The sequence below is a fragment of the Lonchura striata genome, chromosome 1, assembly GCF_050655825.1.
Source record: "Lonchura striata isolate lonStrDom1 chromosome 1, ASM5065582v1, whole genome shotgun sequence".
Lineage (NCBI taxonomy): Eukaryota > Metazoa > Chordata > Aves > Passeriformes > Estrildidae > Lonchura > Lonchura striata.
Genome location: NC_140703.1, coordinates 384,554 through 405,531, shown reverse-complemented (window position 1 = coordinate 405,531; position 20,978 = coordinate 384,554). Strand labels below are relative to the sequence as shown.

Below are 20,978 nucleotides of genomic sequence, written 5' to 3'. Positions count from 1 at the left end.
AACTTATTATTTTAAACTTAAAAAATCATTATCCACACATAATTATTTAACTTACTACTAATTTAACATTTATCAATTGTTAAAAACTCTAAAATAATGTACCATCTTTTAATACTTACTAATGATATAATTTCACCTATGTTACTAATTATAGATATTATCTAAGTAATTCCTAATTATTATCAATTTCTTCTTTACTACATACATTATTTTATTCTTATATTTCTTCATGCTTATAACTGAAAAATTATAACAACTTATACCATTATCTTGCAAGTCTATACAATTTTATAAAACAAAACTTAACAATACTTATTTCTTATATCAAAACATAAAGTTTACTTATATCTCAACAAGTACAAAAACCCAAGTAAATTTCAATAAGGAACATAAAACCAGATCACACAAAAAACACACTCACCACTCCACAAAACACCAATGTAAATACACAGATAAATTACACTATGTAAATACAAATGTAGATTATGCAAGAATTGCAACTTACACCTGACGTCTTGTACTGCACCCACCAAAATATATAAACTTTAGGTTTCTTTATAAATATAAAAATCAATATTATAAAAATCTTATTTAATAACTTTCAAAGTATAAAATTCTATCAAATATTATACTTCTACTCTATTTACTTTATTTACTTTTAATTATATCACTTTACCAATTAACCAACCTAAAACAAACATTTAAGTAACTTTCACTAAAGTTTCAAGTTTAAATACTTTGTATTTATCTAGCACTTCTCAAAAAAATCCATTTTTTACCTACTTACTTAATATACCAATAAAAAACATTACAAATAATCCATATAATTAAAAAGCCCTTACATTATTAACTCTTAATATAAAAATAGTTACCAATTTAAAACAAAAACCTCATTTATCCAAGGCGGGAGATGGGCATGCAAGGCAGTGAAGTGCCAGGGAGTGGTAAGAGGCCAAGGCAAGTCTAGGGTTGGCTTTGTCAGGAAAGCCAAGGGAATAAAAGCTGGCGGGAAAACACCAGAAAATTGTGAGAAAGGAAGAAAAGGGGTGTTCCTCTGGGAAGGTGACACGGCTGACAGGCAGGCTGAGGCGCCTTCCATCAACACCTGCAGCACGGGCAAGAAACAGGAGGAGCTGGAAGCCGCTGTGCTGCAGGAAAGTTACGGCCTTTTGCATCTCTGGGATGTGGTGGGCTGAATCCCATGACTGCAGTGTCACTACTGAGAGCTCCAGCCTGGTCAGAAGATACAGGGGAGGAAGGGGAGATGGAGGGATTGCCCTCTGCACCAAGAAGTGGATTCCACGTGAGGAGCCGTGTTTGAAGAACAGCCACGAGCAAGTCCAAAGCCTGTAGGCAAGAACCCGTGACCAAGGCAGCCAAGGAGCCCTGTGGATAGTATCTACTCCAGGCTGCCTGATGAAGGGGATCCTGCTGACAAAGGCTTCTTTCTAAAGCTACAGGAAGCATTGTGCTCGTTGGCTTTCGTCCTGCTGGAGGGCTTCAACCACTGCGCAGTGCAGATCCTTTCTTGACAGGTGACTGAAACAGAGTTCCAGTGACCTTCTCAGTTAAGGTCTGTCACATGCAAAGAAATGCTGCTTTTAGCATCACTAGAAATTAATGCCAGCTGTAGATATGACAAAACCACAAGTGTCTTGCCCACTGAAAATTTTGAAAGAAAGCAGACTGTCTTCAGCAAGATTTAGGATCAAATGCAAAGAGCCACATATCTCTTACCTGATTAATTTCATAGCCACGATTTTGTGTCTTTTGGCTCTTAACATGGATAGTCTTAAGCTGTACTTTGTCATCATTTGGTCAGCTCATGAGGTTTTTTAGTTTTAAAAAAGGCAGAGAAACTGCAACTATCTATCTTTGAGTAGAGGAGCACATACAAAATGTCAGGGTGAAAGATTACTCATACCAGTGTGAAAAACGCTAATCACTTGGTTTTTAAAAGTTTAAAAGTTTAATAATAATAAAATGGTTATAAAAATAATAATATCACTAGAGTACTAAAGTTTAGAGTTAGGACAATTACAAGACAATAAAAAAGTAAAGAATTACGGACGTCCGGATGTTCTCGGACATTAAGTTACGAAAAGCATGACTTGTGAATAAAGGAATCACCCTTAAACTAATATACTTGTTGCATATTTATATATCTTTTATGGTTACGAATGCATTCTATTTTAAACAAGAAACTCTGTTTGTTGTATGTTAATTGTTTCCTTTAATCCCCTGGCATCTTTGAGTCTGAGTAAGGCCTGAAGAAATTAACTTCTTCTGATAAAAGCCATAAATTCCTCTGCTTTGGAAGATTTAGGTGTTCTTTGAAGTAAGTATCTCATTCCTAAAAAAAAACTTCCCCACATACATAGTCTCTATTTTAACATTAGGTTAGAACCTAAAACTGTATTTAACACACTACTTAAGTGAATTAACACAGCATAACGTTCTAACATTACACATAGAATATTCATTATAGCCTTTGCGAAAAGCCAATCATAAAATATGCATTTTTCACACCAGCAAGGACAAGGAGGTATTGAAGGAGACTGTTGAAGGAGAGGTAAAGTCTTAAATGCTAAAACTGAAGACAGAGCATCACTAAGTTAAAGATTTGTCTATTTGCTTTTAAACTGATACAAAGCAAGACAAAGTAAATTATTATAACTACTTCAAATCTAGTTGAAAATGTGCTGAGGTGTGCATTAAGACCAAGGTGGAAGTTTACAAGTTACAAATGCTTAAGACAATTCTTGCTAGGGATAGATAGCATTGCATCAGGCAGTTTACTATTCCAACCATTCCTGAAAGATGTGCATCTCAAAAAGATATGGCATATGAATTCTTAAATTAGACCAATAATGACATGCACCCAAAAAAGAAAAACATTCTCTCTTCTCCCTTTCTTTTCTGCTTTCTTGTCATAGTGTGACTAAGGAGAAACTGAAAGAATCCATGAGTGACAGAGCTGATTCCAATCAGTCCTCCCCGATGGAGGGATCAAAGGCCAACTGTAGTGGACCAAACAGGGCTTTCCCCTTGGAAGTGTATTCCATCCCGTCGAGATCAGCACAAACACAAGGGATGAAACCGACTTCCCACGGCTGCCATCCAAGCTATGACACTGTAACTCAGTACCACCTGCACATTTTTTTTGCTTGAATCCTTAAAGTAATGATTCTCTCCATCTCCATCCCTTAAAATCCAATTCTGTCAGCTTTTCAGTGTTCAAAAATGAACTAGTTAAGATAGCACTGAGGAAAGAAAGAAGAAAATAAGCATATTTTATTGTGTAAGTAATTAGATTTGAGATGGAATTACTAAAAGGTAAGCATACATGGACCCCCCACACACACAGTTGTCTTTTTGCAGTTGCACTTAAGGATTGTACTTCAAATATGGTTACACAGATATCTTCCCCCCTCCACATTGACTGCCTCTTAATATTAGAACTAATCTGCCACAAAATTACATGAAATAAAACAGTGAGAAATATACTTGAGAATGACTGTTGTTTACGAAATGGGTAATTTATAGTATACAATTACTGATAAGGTAGAACAAGAGTTCAAAAACTGGACTGCATTACAAAGCACTTCTTCAAACATCAATTTTGGATTATTGCTGGAAGGTACTAACTGGTCTGTTATAGACTAATTTACAGACATTCATAAAATAGTGAAAAATGCATGCTTTAGAAACCTGGGACATTTCATGCCTTTGTGCTAGCAGAACATGAAAATGGAAGTGATTGGCATTTTTCAATGTAGGTTAGTAGCATTTAGAGTTTTTATTCTGGTGTACTAACTGATTCTTTGTATTTTTTCTCTTTTTCTTCAGGTGATTTTTCATCTTCAGGTTTAGTCCATGGAGGGCTGCGAAACTTCTGTAAAGGTAAAAATATGGTGTATAGAATACATATATACATAAACAGAAATAAAAAAGTCTGTTAAAATTGGAATTGTCCCTAGAAAAGGGTCCTGATCTCTAAGTGCAAAACCATACAAGTCTGATGCTACATACAGCTTCATATCACTGCATATTATATATATATATATAAACAACCACATAGGTATTTAATATTTAATTATTTTGGAAAACTCTCCTTACTCCTGCTTCCAGGGCTATACACATGACACTGTCAAATTAAGTAATTTGACTACCAGCTTTCTAAATATTTAATAGTTTGCAAATTGTTACCAGCCAGAAATAATTTTGAACAGATCAATTACAATCAGACACAGTCAAAGTCTGAATTAAGTAGTCTTCTCTTTTGAGACAGAACTTGGTGAAGAATGTGTAAGTCTACTTTAAGTAACTGAATCTCATGAGACCTTTTAGTAAAACCCCAAAAATTACTCTGGAAGAGAATACCTGAAAGCTTGTCTCTGTTTCTGCTGCTTCCAAACGAGATGTTGAATCATTACGATTCCCCAGACATGTCTTGGCCACCTGTCAATAGAAATGTCAGAGATAACTACTTCATATTTTTTCCAAAAATATTCAGTTTAAAAAAAAAAAAAACCAAAAAAAACCCAACAACAACAGCAAAAAAAAACAACCCAATTTGGGTCTTCTTTTAAGCCTCCTTGATGAAATGGAACTAAGTTTTCATAGCTAAACTTATCCCAGACTCCCATCATCCCTGTAACAGTCTTCAACAATACAGTCTCGTGACAGCGAGTTTAACAACTTCATACTTACCCAGCTTTTTTTCTTCGTGTTTAAATCTCATCACCAATAGTGAAGTTTACTTCTACAGGTGGTCCTAGGGAACAGAAAATTAATTACAAGTGCCTTTTATGGGTGAGGAAATAGTAACAAACAGTAGAAAATCAGCATTACAGTTAGAACTTCTCTATTACTATTCTCTTGGCTATACTCTGGATTCTTAGGTATAATAATCCCTGAATAGGAATATAAAGTCACTGAATGGAGAAGTCAGGTGACTCTCAAGGCAGAAAATCTTGCTGCATTACTTCCTGTCATTTTATTCAAGAAATAATGTCATATTCTTTGCCAATATGCTTTTTAATATCTGGGAAAGCAGAGTTGCACAGCATAAATAAAATTAATTACAAAGTGGATTTTTGAACTAAGGAGATCTTCAGGTATGAAACCAGAGATTTGCTCAACACTGGAAATTCTACTGTATTTAAATCCAAGTCCCTTCAGGAGTAGGGTTAAGGATGCAATAAGAAAAGGAGCTGAAAGATTAAATACAGTCAAATATTCATAATACTTGGTCATTGCTCTAAAATGAGTTCACATTGGAATTTCTCTACTTGTTTTGCTATTAAAAGTGACACATTTAAATGGAGTGAAAACGACAAGGTTTTTTTAAAGTTTTGAGTCATCAAGACTCTTTCCAGTGTAACAGTGGGAGGGGTTTAGTCATGTTTAAGCTACTGAAGGCAGCCTCTGAGATGATGCAGATGGATTTGATGTGGGGAACTCTTTCTCATATTTTCCCACTCTAGACAGTAGAAATAAAAATTGGATTCATGTAGGGAATAATCGAGGCAGTATTGATTAAAATAAAGTCTATTGATAAAGCACCTACTCCTTTTAGGACAAAAAATCAAACATCAAACAAACATGTGGTTTATGTCTTAGATAAAGACTAAAAAGTCAGATGACAGGGTAGCAATTTTTCGTAGTCTTGAAATACTTCAAAACCTTATACGTGTGGTCCTGTCAAAACTTCCATTTAAATTATTTACTCTTAATCTAGATTTAAAAAAATTATTCCAAGCTGAATTATCCTCAGAAAAAATGAAGATTTAGGTGACTTCTAGGTGTGTGGCTTGAGGACAAAAGATACTCTAGGTCCAACAATCAATAGTATTGCAAAATGTGTAATAAAGAGGATAGAAATAATGCTAATTAAATATGATAATTTACATATCCAGAATTTTCTCTGACTGTACCTACTAGAACATGAAATCAGGTGACCTATTTCACCAACATCATTTATAGGAGATAGGAAGCAAAAACTATTAATTGCATTAGTAAAGCTAAAGGTCAACTTCTTAAGACATATGCAAAGGAAAAAGAAAAAAACAACCCCGGTCTGCTTTAGAGAAAATAAAAGTGAACAATAAAACAATGCTGTATGAGTGAGTAGTCTTGCAGTGTCTTCATAGGCCAGACAACAAAGGCTATCTTGATAGGAAAAGAGCAATAAAGATTAAGTCTGTATTATTTCACATTTGTTCACTCAGAGATCTTCTCCTTTTAGTAGCACACCATATGGATCACTGTTGGAGAAAGACAGGGACTTTTTCCTAAGGATGTCTTTATGATGTTAAAGCATAACATATTCATTATTGACTCCTTATCACTGTGAAACATTGTATATCATTACCAAATAAATTACAGCTTGAAAACAACAACAGTTCAATAGCCAGCACTGTAACCAGCTCCTGTGGACGAGGTGCAAACACACACACACAGAGGGCTGGGTTTAACAGAACACAAACTGAATCCCACACACATATGACCTCAGGCATATATATATATAAATACATACATATACATACACCCCCACCTGTGTGTATTTATGTGTTTTTATATGTCTATATCTACATGCATATATAAACACATAAATATGCAAACACGCATAACACATATATCTTTGTGTCCCTCAGCTAAAGATCAGCGGCAGAATATAAACTCAATGAACTAGAATACCTTTCACACCCTTAGGTGACAAAGAAAGCAAAATATTAAACTTCTGTTATTGTTGTTAGTTCCCTCTATGCCAAATAGTGGATTGTTTTGTATGTTTGTCCATCAGATTTCCTCCCATGAGAGGTACAATCATTACCAATGGACAGAATGGGAGCTCAACATGGCAGAAACTATCAAAAAAGCAAAAACTATTTGCTGTGTTGCTTTCCTCAGCTTAGCGTGCAGCCCGATTAACAAATTATCTGTGTGTGAAATTATGGCTATAAAATCTGCATATTGATTGGTCACGTACACAAAATTTGGGAAGTTATGGTATTCAATTGTCCTAGTAAACAGCACTGCAAAGCTGGAGAGCTTCACAGCTGGATGTATAAATGACAAAGGTGGATAAACAAAGGGTGCATCTTTATTACTGTGAGAACCCCGGCCTTGCTCTGGGGTCTCATGTGGTGGTGAAATTCCTCCTCCAACCCGTGCTTCCAAAGAAAAACTCCGCAGGCTTTAGCTGTTCGGTCTCAAGGCAGTTTATCGCTAGTTATCTAACAGATTATGTTCTTGGACTGCGGCTGTTTGATCAGCGGCCTGGGTAGAGGCACACACACCCCCTGACATCCTCTCGATCTGCTGCCTTCTTCGTCTCCCTCTCCGCCCAGGGCTGCTGCTATCTTTTATAAGATATATTACGTATAACATGTTTACAATTATTCCCCAATACCTACTACCTAGTTGCCAAGTGTTTTTCTACTCTAAACCGATCTGTCAGTGCCAACATCACCAAGAACATGGAGGTAAGGAAAAAGAAGGAGGAAGAACAGGATCAGCCCACTTTCCTCCATCTTAGAACTTCTGACCCCCACCTACAAAGTGAAAACCCCCCTGTACAATACTAAAAAAATTTCCCCTCTACTTTGTAACTACTTTTACTATACTATCTAACCTTTTGTGATTGCTTGTTCCACCTCCAAAGTTGGCAATTCATTCCATGGCTCAAACTCAAAATCACAGCTGTTTTTCAGCTGTCTGCCAGGGTCTAGAATGCCTCTGACCAAGGCCTGGAACCTCTAAAAATGTCTGAGAGACATTTTGAGTTCCCACATATTAGAAAAATTTTAACACGCCAGTCAGAACTCAGCATGTCCAGTGGCTATTGAATCATGCAACTTTACCTGCGAACAGCTGAACAATGTAAATATAAGTATTTTCTACTGCATCAACTCAGCAAATCAGAACTGGCTTTATGGTCAAAAAAAACATAACAATTTAAGGTCAAATAATCAATTCACAAGTGAACAGGAAATCAAGTTTAAATAAGTGGTATTATAACAGTTTTTGCAGTTAGAAAAATCATTCTGCTGCTCCTAAAGAGCATCATCCAGATTTAGTTGACCAGACATTGGAGTTTCAGTGTTCCTGTGCATCACTGCTCCTCTTGGCTTCATAGGGCACAAAAAGCAGATAGGGAGGTTGTTTGTAAAGCACGATGGGGGAGAAAGTACTGGGTTAATTCTGAAGAAAAGAAACCAGATACAGGAGAAAAGAATGGTGTGGTTAGATCAACTGACAAACTATTTATCTTAGTTGTCAGGTTAGGTTCACAGTTTACTCAAAGACACGTTTTATCAGATTTGCTCATGAATTTGTTACAGATCTGTACTGGGAGCTGCTTTAATCACTGTTTAGAAGAAAGATACAGAACAAGAAGTATGTGAAATGTGCATATACCTTCTCAGAAGACACCTCTGCAGTTTTTCATACGCTTTTCCTGTTTTAGATCAGTGTGCTAAGGGGATGATTAAACTCCGATGATGTAACTTTCTTATGACCTTCCTCTTCCTAGTCCTCATTTACAGAATCAAATTTCCTTTAAGGATTTTATTTGCTTGAAATTTCGTTATAAAAATGGTTATTTTTTTTCTCTTATTACACCCTTTGGAAAACAATTGGAGAGTGCAATTTGATCAAAGCTCTGAAACAGATTTAAGAAAATAAAGCAAAATGCTGTAGTTGCTTAGAAATGTATACAATTTTGGCTCCAATACAGAATATCCTTTGTCGTTGAATGATTAATGAACATAGAGTGTTTTTTTACTGCAGGAAATTAAGGCGGTAAATAAAAAGCACTACCACTTCTATTTATCAGAGAAGATTCTGTAAGGACAAAGCAAAAAATCTAATAAGAGAACAAAGAATAATTTTATAAATTCTTTGATGTTGTAGCAATACCAAGCAGGTAGTTAAAAATGAGATGTTATATGCATAAGAATTATCTGACACGAAAAGGCAATTAAGTAAATTATGGTGTAAAAGCCAAAATCCCAAAAGCTTTTGGGAAGACAGAAAAGGGAAGGAATACAGGGGAAAAAGCTCTGCAGAACTCTGGTTCTGCACAGAGGCTTTCAGGAGTCAGACATAAGAAAGCATCTCCGGATAAGGCTAAGAAAAAGTAGTACTGACAAGATGCCTCTAATAAAGTACAAATAATAAAAAGAATGGAAACTTTTACAATACTGAAGGTAATTTGGAGGGGGGTTTTGATGAATTTCAGATGCTGTATCACAGGATATTCTACCTACTTCTGGCTATTGCTGGTCCTATGCCAAATTTCATTACAGATAAATATCAGCAGCGTCTAATTTCCAGATTTGCTACTCTGTATCCCATTTGCCAATAACTTTTCATTTTGTGTATTTCAGTATTTGTTCTAATGTAAACAACACTAATTACTCTGAACAGGCATAAACCCCATAAATACAAAATTGCAGAAAGATCACAAATATAAGATAGAGATGCTTAGCCGTACAGACTTAAAAATACCAGTTGGAACCAGCAACTAACCATTTTGCTTTATTTTTTGCCTCAGTATCTATAAGGTTGCATGTTCTTCTCTAGTTAGTCTTCACTACCTTAATTCTTTCTAAATAGAAATCACATTTTATTTATCAGAGACACAATAAAAGGACCTTTGTGAAGTTCTGAGAAAGGATTATTGAAATAATAGGTTTCTAAGCAATGCAGTTTCTAGTACATCTTCACTAATATTACTTTGAAATGCTGCATTACAACCTTAACCATCCAGCCTTAATCTTCCTTCATTTGAATGCAAGAAGCTGTAAAAACTTCAGAAAAAAATGACAGAGTCAAGTAATGAAAAAAACAATTAAAACTCTTCCTAAGTGTTGCATTTTCTCCAAGTGATACTGTTCACAGGTACAAATGGCAGCTTTGACTTACCAAAGAATTAGGATCCTTTGGGTATAAATTCCTTCCAGTACTTTCAGAACTTAAAGTGGTATTTCTAATGCCACTATATGTAGGCTAATTGTGGAAAGAAGATTTTTATTTCAGTTCTCAAAGCTAATAATTTGAATTCCTTGTGCCTTTCGTCTCTCTTTGTTAATGTGAGATGATGATGATGAAGAAGAAAAGGTTGCTAACCAATGTCATCACCTGCACTATTTTTATGGCCATCTTAGCCTATGTTAAGATGGACAGGGTGTCTGTCTGCTGATGGACTGAACAGTTAAAAATACAAGCTGTTGGAAGGACAAAAAACAACCACCTAAATAAGTAAACCACCATCTCAAAAACTAAAACCTTGATTTTATGGAAAGGTGAATCTTTTAGGTGTCTTTGATTGCAATACTTGATGCAGAAATTAAATACTGGTTTGACTTTTGAAATATATTACCAGTTATTTTCTTTTCCTTTCTCTTTTAATGTATTCACTTCTGTATAAAAGACCTGTTTAAAATGTCTGATACAAGTATTTAGCCTAAGAGGAAGAAGAAGAGGAGAGAGGAGGAGAGAGTAAGAGGAAGAAAAAGAGAAGGGAGGAAGAAGGAGAAGAAAGAGGAGAGAGTGAGAAGAAAGAGGAGAGAGTGAGAAGAAAGAGGAGAGAGTGAGAAGAAAGAGGAGAGAGTGAGAAAAAAAAAATGAAGAGGAGAGAGTAAGAAGAAAACAGAGCAAGAAAAATAAGAGTCAGAGATAAAAAGAAAAACCAAAAAAGTCAGATTAGAAAGAGAAAGGCAGAGAAAGAGGAAAGAAAGGTGGGGTAAAGAGAAAAAGAGTGAAAGACAAACAGAAAAGGAAGCACTTGAAATGAAAGAGAAAAGCAAATAGAGAGACAAGAAAAAGAAGAAATAGAGCTGAAAACCTACAGGAAAACAAATGGAGAGACTGAACACAAGGTAGGGTTCAAGAGAGAAAGAAATAGAGAGTTAGACAAAAAAGTTAAAGTTGGACAGAAAAGGAAAAAGGGTCAGAGACAAAGACAATGATAGCAAGTGTTAGAAAGACAAAGGCTGACAAAGAAAAAAAAAAGAAGAAAACATAGTGAAACCTAGATTGAAAGAGACAGACAAAGAGACATGGGGAAATACATGTAGAGGAATGGAAGAAAATAGGGTGAGAAGGAAATAGGGTTAGAGAAACATAGAGATGTGTTAGAAATGGAAACAAAGGAAAACACAGCCAGAGACAAAGAGTTACACATGGAAGGATAAAGTGAGGAACAGACTAAAGAGGAAAGTAAGAGGCAAAGGGAGAAAAAGGGTGAAAATGATAGGACTCAACCACACCAAAGAAAGACAGGAGATGAATGGTGGGCAGGGCAGAGGGTAAGAGGCATCATTATTAGGGCTGATTAATCTTTATTCCCTTAAACTTCAGCAATACACAGGGAAACAATGCATACAAATGCAAGTACAGAGACAAATACAACAAAGAATACATCATACCTAGGCACAAAAGTACAAGTCCAATTTACATACAGCAAAATACATCAAAAGACAGGAACTGCAAAGACAGAACAATATAATGTACTACAAGCCAAATACATATTGACACAATATAACCGTGTCTCCATTTCAGAAAAGTCCACAACGCTTTTATTGTTATGACGCACCCGGAACAAAAACGGCGCAAAACGCTCCGCCGACGTGCACGCCCCCTTCGCGTTACGCACAAACTCACATTCACGGCAACTCGCTCCGGAGACTCCCAAAAAATCCTCCTGCCTGATGAAAACCCCCCCTGAAAGGCAAAGGCCATACACACAAGGTTGTATCTGCTCCACACACACACACAGCTGCAGACACAAGCACACACAAACTCTCACAGACAGACACAGACAGTCACACTCTCACACATTCTTCTGCTGACACGCTGGCTGCCACCCTTACGTGAAACGCTGCACTGAAGAATATGCTTAAACGCTTCTTCTGACCGCAGGACCTCCATGTCAAATGGTAGATTCCAGGAAATTCTGTAGGGACCCGGGGACCTACGAGACAAGGGGAGGCGGTCAGTGACTGACTATCTGAGAGCTAGGAGCTATACCAACTCTGGGCCCATCAGTGTTGTACCCCAAACCCCGTAGAGAACAGATGAACGGCAAAGCTTTATAACTGCTCTACCTGAGCGTGACTACTTGCCCGGGCAAGGCAGCTCCGATCATAATTGCCACAACAGAGGTGCATACAACATAAGCCAACGTAGGTACATACAGTATAAGCACAAACAACATAAGGCAACGTAGGTACATACAGTATAAGCGCAAACAACATAAGCCAACGTAGGTACGTACAGTATAAGCACAAACAACATAAGCCAACGTAGGTACATACAGTGTAAGCACAAACAATATAAGCTAACATAGGTAGGCGCAACATACGCACATACAATAGAAGCCGACACAGGTAGGTGCATCATAAGTGCATACAACGTAAGCTGACAGAGATACAAGATAAGTGAGGACTTGATATAATTCTCCAGAAGACTAATTTTTGAGCCCTATATCCTTTGAGAAGGCAGATGCTACGGAACTACTGTGGTCAGGTGATGAGGGGCTAATAAGCTCCGTCCGGAAGTCCATGAGAAGGGCTACCAAAACTGAGAATGAAGACGGATGAGAACATCTCGTGTACATCGTCCGGACCCAAAAAGTAAATATGTAAAAATGCCAGAATAATTGATATCCGCGAAGGTACGTGAGCAAAATATGGCCAATACGGCACAAAATTATGTTGCTAAAGCATGGAGATGTAACAAAGGCCTATGACACAGACAACGTGACACGGACACAGACAACGTGACACGGACACAAGTGGAAACTGCCTGGCAATTTCACCTTATGGACCCAAGATTCCTAGCCCAAGATGAGCCATGGGCTGATGATGCCAAAGAAAAGAAAGCCCTAGGGCAGTAGCACTTGATGATGACATGCAACTCCTTTCAAGATGTTAGTGCCAAAGCACTTAAGAGGAAGCCTAAGAAGCTCAGTAGGCCTAGAGAAGGAAGAAATGACTACAGGGTGACTGTAGCTATAGCTCCAGACATGAAGGCGGGCTCCTATGGTGAAAAGATCCACGACAACGTCAAGAGTCAAAGAAGGCCGCCGATGCGAACGTCACGAGAACCAGAGAGGGATCGGAACTGCCCTGCCCGGCGAAGACTCTGGGGGGGCTGAGGAGAAACCCTCTCCCTTTGCTCCTGAGGGGCCCGTTCCACTATGGGCCTATTCTCCAAGCTAACATCAAATAGCCTCCTGTGATAGTAAAGGTTTTCCCCCCATCTCCCACCTACTGGCCCCAGCACTTGGCTTTTGCAAGACAACCGGATGGAATCCAATGTCAGTTGGATGTGGACGGCGAGACGTTCTCTGCATCAGCTTCGGTGCTGCCGTTTCCAAACTTCAGCTACGCTCCTCCTCAGGGTACCTAAGACAAAACAGAAAATGCAACTAGTGCCCACGAAAAGAGGAATCCCCGAAACTCCGACACACCGCTGCCCCGGCTCACCTGAAGTCTTAATTTGACTCCACAAGCTGCCTGGAGGATACCTGAAAAACAAAAAGGTACACACTTAGCATGCTGCTGCATAAGGGTCACCTGTGAGTCACTGTGCCAAAATGCCAACTCACCCGCTCGCCTCTGTTCCTTCACACAGCTAGGGCAGCGACAGCACCTGCAAAAAAACAAAGCAAAACAACCCACACTGAGATACTGTGAAAACAACATCCCCCTGCCCTGAAAAGCACACCCACCCAGACCTTACGCTTGCACCCACCTGGCCTTGGACATCCAGACATCCGGACCAGGGACATCTTGCAAGATGACTGCCTAAAATAAAACAAAGTAACCAAGAGTGGATGCTTACAATTGCACCAAAACCTGAAACCTGAGCAAGAACAACTCCTTCTGTCCACTGCTCACCTGGCACACAGGGCCTTGACTGCTGCTATCTGCCTGGACCTCCTAAAAATAAAGGCAAAGAACACTGCTCTAACACGGTCACCCTTTAGGCTTCCCCTGCAAATGCAAACAATGACTGACCTGATCATGGCAGCACCCTCACCCAGGACTGGGGCTCTCTGCCACAGATTTGAACTGTCTGCATCTGAAAGGAAGTTAGGACTAGTGTGAAATGGCTGAGGGAATGAAGCCCCTTAGCAAAGGCTGGGGTTAATATACCCTGATTGGGCCCGCCGCTCATTCCCGGGGCACCCAGGAAAAGGGAAGGGGCAAACCCCACCGAGTAGAAAAGCCCTCAGAGCAGCTGCAGCTGTTCGGCTCCTCTGGCTTGAATTCAAGGGGAATAAAGGGCTGGATATAGAAGGAAACTCTTCAGGGAAATGACAGCTCTTTTTTCTACAACTACTTGGAGCAAAAGGGCAAAAAAACTGGTAAGAAATAAAACTTTGTTTTTAGGCAGCATATCTAGATAAGTTGGGTAATTTGCTGTTAACTTACATAATTATTCCTCAGTGACTACTAAGTAGTGCTCAACATGAGACTAAGGGTGGAGAAAAATACTAATTATATGAACAGTCTAAGTCTTCTTCTTGGGGTTACTAATTAGGACTAACTACATTATAAATAAGAAAAATAATAGGCTCCTGGGCAGCATAAAGGTTAAGTATGTGCTAGGCTTGCCTTTCTCTGAGGTACTTAGTCCTAGGGCACAGAAAGAAGTGCCCTGAAAGGTAGTTTTAAATGCTGAAAAATCATTTTAAAAGAGCCTCCTTCAAGTGAATCCCTTAAAATGAGGAAATGGGGAATTTACCTCCACTGAAATGGATACCGTGGCAAATAAATGGCTTCTGCCCTTTCATTTAATCCCTTGAATACTGGGAAAAGAGAGGCTTTCCTCACTTTAAATCTCTCCAGTGATGAAGACAGAGGGATTTTCCCCTCAATCCAAACCCTTAAGAAAGAGAGATAGCTGGGCTTCCCCCTCAATTTAAGCCTTAGGACAACAAAAATGGTTACTCTTAATTCAAACCCATAAACGACACTGTCAAGGTTTTCCCCCTCTATTTAAACTGGAAAAAAATGGAATATGGGGATTCCCTGTCAATTAGCACCCCTAACAGCATAGAAAAGGCAGGGACTCTTTCAAATGAGACCATTAAAATTGCAGGGGAAGTGCGTTTCCTCATTATTTGAACGCAAGAAATGACGGAAAAGGAAGCTTTTTCCCATACTTGAAACCCCTTTTCTCTCCATAACCCCTCTTTTTTCTGGGAGTGCTGTGGAAGGTCTGGGGGTTCTAGGGGAGGACTGACATAATAAAAGGGGAAAGTTGAAAGCTCTCCCGTGGAACCCCACATGCTGCCCGGCCTGCTCAGGTGCTGCCCCTTGGCAAGAGGGCTCTTCCCTTGGCATTTTCTCCAAGGGATGCTCCGTGCCTGGGTGGGTCCGGCTGCTCCCTGGTCCCTGCTGGATGTTCCGACCATAGCTCCTGGCAGGTGTGCCCAGGTAGCTGCACTGAAAGCAGCTGCTCACGCAGGGAGCTGCTACACCTAGGAGTGAGGGATGAGGTGAAGAAAGGTCCTGTGGGGTGTTCCCTCCCCTACACAGCCCCTTGCCAGACCCTTAAACAATGGGGTGCCAGATTTTCATTGCCAAGATAATTAACAGTCTTTCCCCTGGCCAAACAGGAATTGCGCTTCCAAAATTGCAAACAGCGAATGATTTCTCACAGACCACACCTGCCGACACCAGAAACTCCCGCAGCCCTTGGAGAGCAGCACGCCTTGAGTGAACAGACATCAACACACAGGGAGGGTGAGGTTGGTTTTACAGGGAAAAAGGGCAGAGGTCAGGTCACGAGGTCTGTGGCCCCAAGTGACTTTCAACATCTTTTCGTTCTGAATGGCACAGGATTAATCCTGGAGCAAAACTGCTGCCAGCAAGAGTTCTGCCTGCCCTGGAAGAGACAAGCACCTCCTCGAAACCAACATCAGGAAGTGTAGAGGGTGAGCGGTGTTTCACAGAGAATAGGGCCAGCAACAGAGTCCAAGAGCCAGGGGCCCCGAAAGAAGGGCCACCCCCTGAAAATCTGAATGAAGAAGGAGGTGTTGTGGACCCAAGCTGCCCTCATGTCGATGAGGAGTTGCCTTGAAGATCCCAAGTACAACTTGCAAATTGACATCAGGAACCAGGACTGGTGAGTTTTCTTTCCCATGGAAAAGGGCCAGAGTATGTGCCCAGGTGCCCCTGGCCCTCAGCTGGCCCCTGACTTCACAAAATCCAAATATCAAAGAACGTATCCCAGACCAAAGCTGTCCCCGCCTCAAACTTGTGCTGCCCTGAGAGTCCCAAGGGAGCCCTACAAACTGACATCAGGAACCTGGACTGGCGAGTTTTCTTTCCCAGGTGTTTGTGCTCATGGCCCTGTGCCCACCACTGGGCCTCCTGAAATTCCGAATGGGATGCCAGATGCCTCCCACACCAAAGCTGCCCCTGGCTCTTGGCCTGGCTGCCCTTGCCGTGGTCCTGGGTGGCCCCGGGGTCTCAGTATGGAATATCCTGTGGCTCTGGGATGACATCAGCTCCCTTTGTCTCCTTTTCCATGGCAGATCGCTTCCAGGAGTCCCCGAGTCCTCCCAGCTGCCCCAGTTCCCTCCCAGTGTGCTACCCAATGTTCCCGCTTCCCTCCTGATTTTCCCAGTGTCCCTCCCAGTGTTCCCAGTGCAGGTACTGGACACAGTAGAAGTGGTTCTGTAACTGCTTTGAGCCTTTATTGCCACTATGGGAAGGCTCTGAGGGTTCTCGGGGAGGGCGGGAAGGGATGTGGGGGTCCCAGGGGTGCCACTCTGGGGGTTGGAGGTCCCAGATGGATTCCGGAAGGGGGGCATGGAGTGCTTGAGGGGGTCTCTCAATTGTCACACCGGGAGGGGCCCCAGCGGGTCTGGGGAGGCGGCCCAGGGTGTCCTGGGGGCCACTGGGGATTCTCAGGGATCCCTGGGGACTATTCAGGGGGTCCCAGAGAGTTCAAGGTGGATCCCTGGGGGATCGTTTTGGGGGGTCGCAGGGGTCAGGGGGATTTCCCAATGAAGATCTGGGGAGGAAGGGGGAGTCCTTCAGGGCCTGGCAGAAGGAGGACAACTAAGCATCACCAAACATGTTACGTCAATCTCCTGATACAATCTAGAGCCCAACTACACCCTGCATTACAAATTTCAAGTCCCCAGGACTTGTGCTATTACAGGCTATGCAGCAGGGCAGAGCAGCTGTGGGACAAATACGTGCAGACACCCGTGACACAGGACAGGGAGAGAGAGCTTTTGAGGAGAAGAAAGGACCGAGAGACCCAAAGAACACAGAGTGCACCAGAGACAAGTGACAGGACACACACCAGAACTGCTCTGCCCTGAGCACCTCAGCACTGTGATCAAAACAGACACTTTCCCTTTAGCTGGCCTAAGGAGACACTTCTTGCACATCCCCACCCCCAAAGCTGATCCTAAAGGCCCTCCCATCACCCCGCTTTCACCCCATCTGTGGGCCTTAGCCCTCCACTTATCTCTCTGGCATCTGGGGATGAGAATCCATGTCGCGTGCCAATGGAGGCTGCCTCGACTGCGGGGAATGTCCTATGGTCACCGGGCTGTGGTCCCGTGCTCAGCTACAATCGAGAACACCAAACATCACTGCACGATCTTAGCTGCACAATGGACAAAACCCAGCAATCCTGCTACTCACCGTTCTCCTAAGAATGCTCGGGCCACGCACTTTGGCCAGGCTCAGAGGCTGCCACCGTCTTCGCAGGGTCTGCCTGGGTTAAGAAGAGACAAAGTGACTCAGCATTGCTGAAACACGAGTGGACCTTGGCTCCCCCTCCCTACCTCAGCGACTCACCGCAACTCCTCAGCCATTGCCAAAGGCAACCCTGATGCAATCTTGAAATACAAAATTTCAAGGCTTCATCACAGAGTCCTGCAATACTTCCCAAGAGCTCACAAGCACAGAAAATCCAGGCCATCAGCTGTTGGTGACAAGGGCTTGGCATACGCTGAGTGGATTCCCTAAAGCACACAAACAACAATGGATGCTTACAATTGCACCAAAACCTGAAACCTGAGCAAGAACAACTGCTTTTGTCCACTGCTCACCTGGCACACTTGGCCTTGACTGCTGCTAACTGCCTGGAGCTCCTAAAAATAAAGGCAAAGAACACAGCTGTAACACGGTCACCCTTTAAGCTGCCCCTGCAAATGCAAACAATGACTGACCTGATCATGGGAAAACCCTCACCCAGGACTGGGGCTCTCTGCCACTGATTGGAGTTGTCAGCACCTGAAAGGAAGTTAGGACTAGTGTCAAAAGGCTGCAGGACAACTTAACAGCACCAAACATATTATGTCAATCTCCCCATATAATCCAGAGCCCAACTACACCCTGCATAACAAATTTCAAGTCCCCAGGACTTGTGCTATTACAGGCTATGCAGCAGGGCAGAGCAGTTGTGGGACAAATACGTGCAGACACCCGTGACACAGGACAGGGAGAGAGAGCTTTTGAGGAGAAGAAAGGACCGAGAGACCCAAAGAACACAGAGTGCACCAGAGACAAGTGGCGGGACACACACCAGAACTGCTCTGCCCTGCACACCTCAGCACTTTGATCAAAACAGACACTTTCCCTTTAGGTGGCCTTAGGAGACACTTCTTAGATATCCCCATCTCCAAAACTGACTCAAAAACCCCTCCTGGGGAGTCCCAACCCGGCACCTCTCTTCCATCCCCTCTGTGGGTGGTAGCCCTCCACTTATCTTGCACATATCTGGGGATGCAAATCCCCATCAGGTGCAGAACGAGGCCTCCTGCCTGTCTGGGAAGTTCCAGTTGTCACCAGGTTGTTATCTCTTGCTCTGCCAAGAGAAAGAAAACCAAATGTCAGTGCACTACCTTAACAGCACATGGGGCAGAACCTGACAATTCTTCTACTCACCGTCTCCCAAGAAGTATCGGGCCACACACCTCAGGCGTACTTGGATTCTGACACAGTCATCTCAAGGCACACCTAGGTTAAGGGCAGACAAGGTGACATGGCACTGCTGCAACTTAAGTGTACCCTCGCTCCTCTTCCCTGCCTCACCGCAACTCCTTGGCCATTCCTGTGGGTTACCAGGAGGGGACCTTGAAATGCAAAATTGGAAGGCTCTGTCACAGGGTCCTGTAATGCTTCTGGCAAGACCACACGTGCATGAAACCCGGTCCATCAGCCAGGTGGAGACAGAGGTATGAGTACTCCAAGTGGATTCCCTAAAGCACACAAACAACAGTGGATGCTTATAGTTCCACCAAAAACTAAAAGCTGAGCAAAAACAACTGCTTTGGTCCACTGCTCACCTAGCACAATGGGCCTTGACTGCTGCTATCTGCCTGGACCTTCTAAAAATAAAGGCAAAGAACACTGCTGTAACACGGTCACCATTTAGGCTGCTCCTGCAAGTGCAAAAAATGACTGACCTGATCATGGCAACACCCTCACCCAGGACTGGGGCTCTCTGCCACTGATTGGAGTTGTCAGCACCTGAAAGGAAGTTAGGACTAGTGTCAAATGGCTGCAGGACAACTTAACAGCACCAAACATGTTATGTCAATCTCCCCATATAATCCAGAGCCCAACTACACCCTGCATTACAAATTTCAAGTCCCCAGGACTTGTGCTATTACAGGCTATGCAGCAGGGCAGAGCAGTTGTGGGACAGATACGTGCAGACACCCATGACACAGGACAGGGAGAGAGAGCTTTTGAGGAGAAGAAAGGACCGAGAGACCCAAAGAACACAGAGTGCACCAGAGACAAGTGACAGGACACACACCAGAACTGCTCTGCCCTGAGCACCTCAGCACTGTGATCAAAACAGACACTTTTTGCCTTTAGATGGCCTTAGGAGATGCTTCTTGCACATCCCCACTCCCAAAGCTCATTCAAAAGGCCCTCCCAGCACCCCACTTTCACCCCCACTGTGGGCCTTAGCCCTCCACTTATCTCTCTGGCATCTGGGGATGAGAATCCACGTCGCCTGGCAATGGAGGCTGCCTCGCCTGCGGGGAATGTCCAATGGTCACCGGGCTGTGGTCCCGTGCTCAGCTACAATCGAGAACACCAAACATCACTGCACGATCTCAGCTGCACAGCAGCCACAACCCAGCAATTCTGCTGCTCACCATTATTCTCCTGAGAACGCCGGGCTCCTCGGGCCGCACGCTTCGCCCACGCCCTCCTGGCAGGGTCTGCCTGGCTGAAGAGCAGGCGAGGTGAGGTGGCGTTCCCAAAACTCGAGTGGACCCTGGTCCCCCTCACTAGTAGTTCCCCCACTTACAGCAACTCCTCGGCCGCTCCTGAGGCTCCCTGGTGCCACCTTCTAGTGACAAAGGTCAAGGCTTCGTCGTAGAGCCGTGTGCCGCTCCCCAAATTCCCAGGAGAGCGAAGGAGCGGCTCTGCGGCCGCTTGCAGGGGGGACTCGCTGGTACACGAGTGGACTGCCTAACGCACACAAACATGAATGGATACTGAGAGACACTACAACTGCAGGCACACAAATTCATAAATAAATAAACTAATGAAATGCAAAAATTCTACCAAAATATTAATTTTATTTACCCAGTATCCAAATTGCCAAATAGATTAACAGAGACACCCTGTCCTATCCCCTCAATTACACCTCTAAAATCTATGCCAAACAAATCCTGAAAACTAAGAAAACCCTGCCTGTATTGAAATAAAAACAAAAAAAAGTCTTGTAAACGTTATAAATTCGTTAACCTAACACATCAGAACCATAAAAATATTAAACCTTTATGAACACCAGTATGCACTACCCTCGTTTCAACGTATAAAAGTAAAGCTATCCCTACTACTACCTAACACAAATATCACAAAATATAGCAGTAAGAAAAGAAAAAAAAATAATCCTCACTATAACTAGAATATAATTTTTTTATTTTAAGCCAAAAAAAATCATACATTCTAAATAGGAACTTC

At 42.1% G+C, this 20,978-nt stretch overlaps 1 long non-coding RNA gene across 3 annotated transcripts; it reads right to left on the bottom strand.

The window, feature by feature from the left end:
- Positions 1–1,946: 1,946 nt before the first annotated feature.
- On the bottom strand, positions 1,947–18,203 carry LOC146768538 (uncharacterized). 3 transcript variants are annotated; one of them, XR_014949531.1, is made up of 10 exons: positions 18,098–18,203; positions 17,844–18,010; positions 17,688–17,760; positions 15,389–17,610; positions 14,034–14,097; positions 13,914–13,955; positions 13,281–13,820; positions 4,714–11,983; positions 4,384–4,461; positions 1,947–3,895 (listed from the first exon to the last, which is right to left on the bottom strand). It is a non-coding gene; the product is annotated as an uncharacterized LOC146768538 (long non-coding RNA). The 3 variants fall into 3 exon arrangements; XR_014949570.1 differs by lacking the exon at positions 18,098–18,203 and having other exon boundaries at positions 13,285–13,820; positions 17,844–17,912; XR_014949318.1 differs by lacking the exon at positions 18,098–18,203 and having other exon boundaries at positions 17,844–17,906.
- Positions 18,204–20,978: the final 2,775 nt, after the last annotated feature.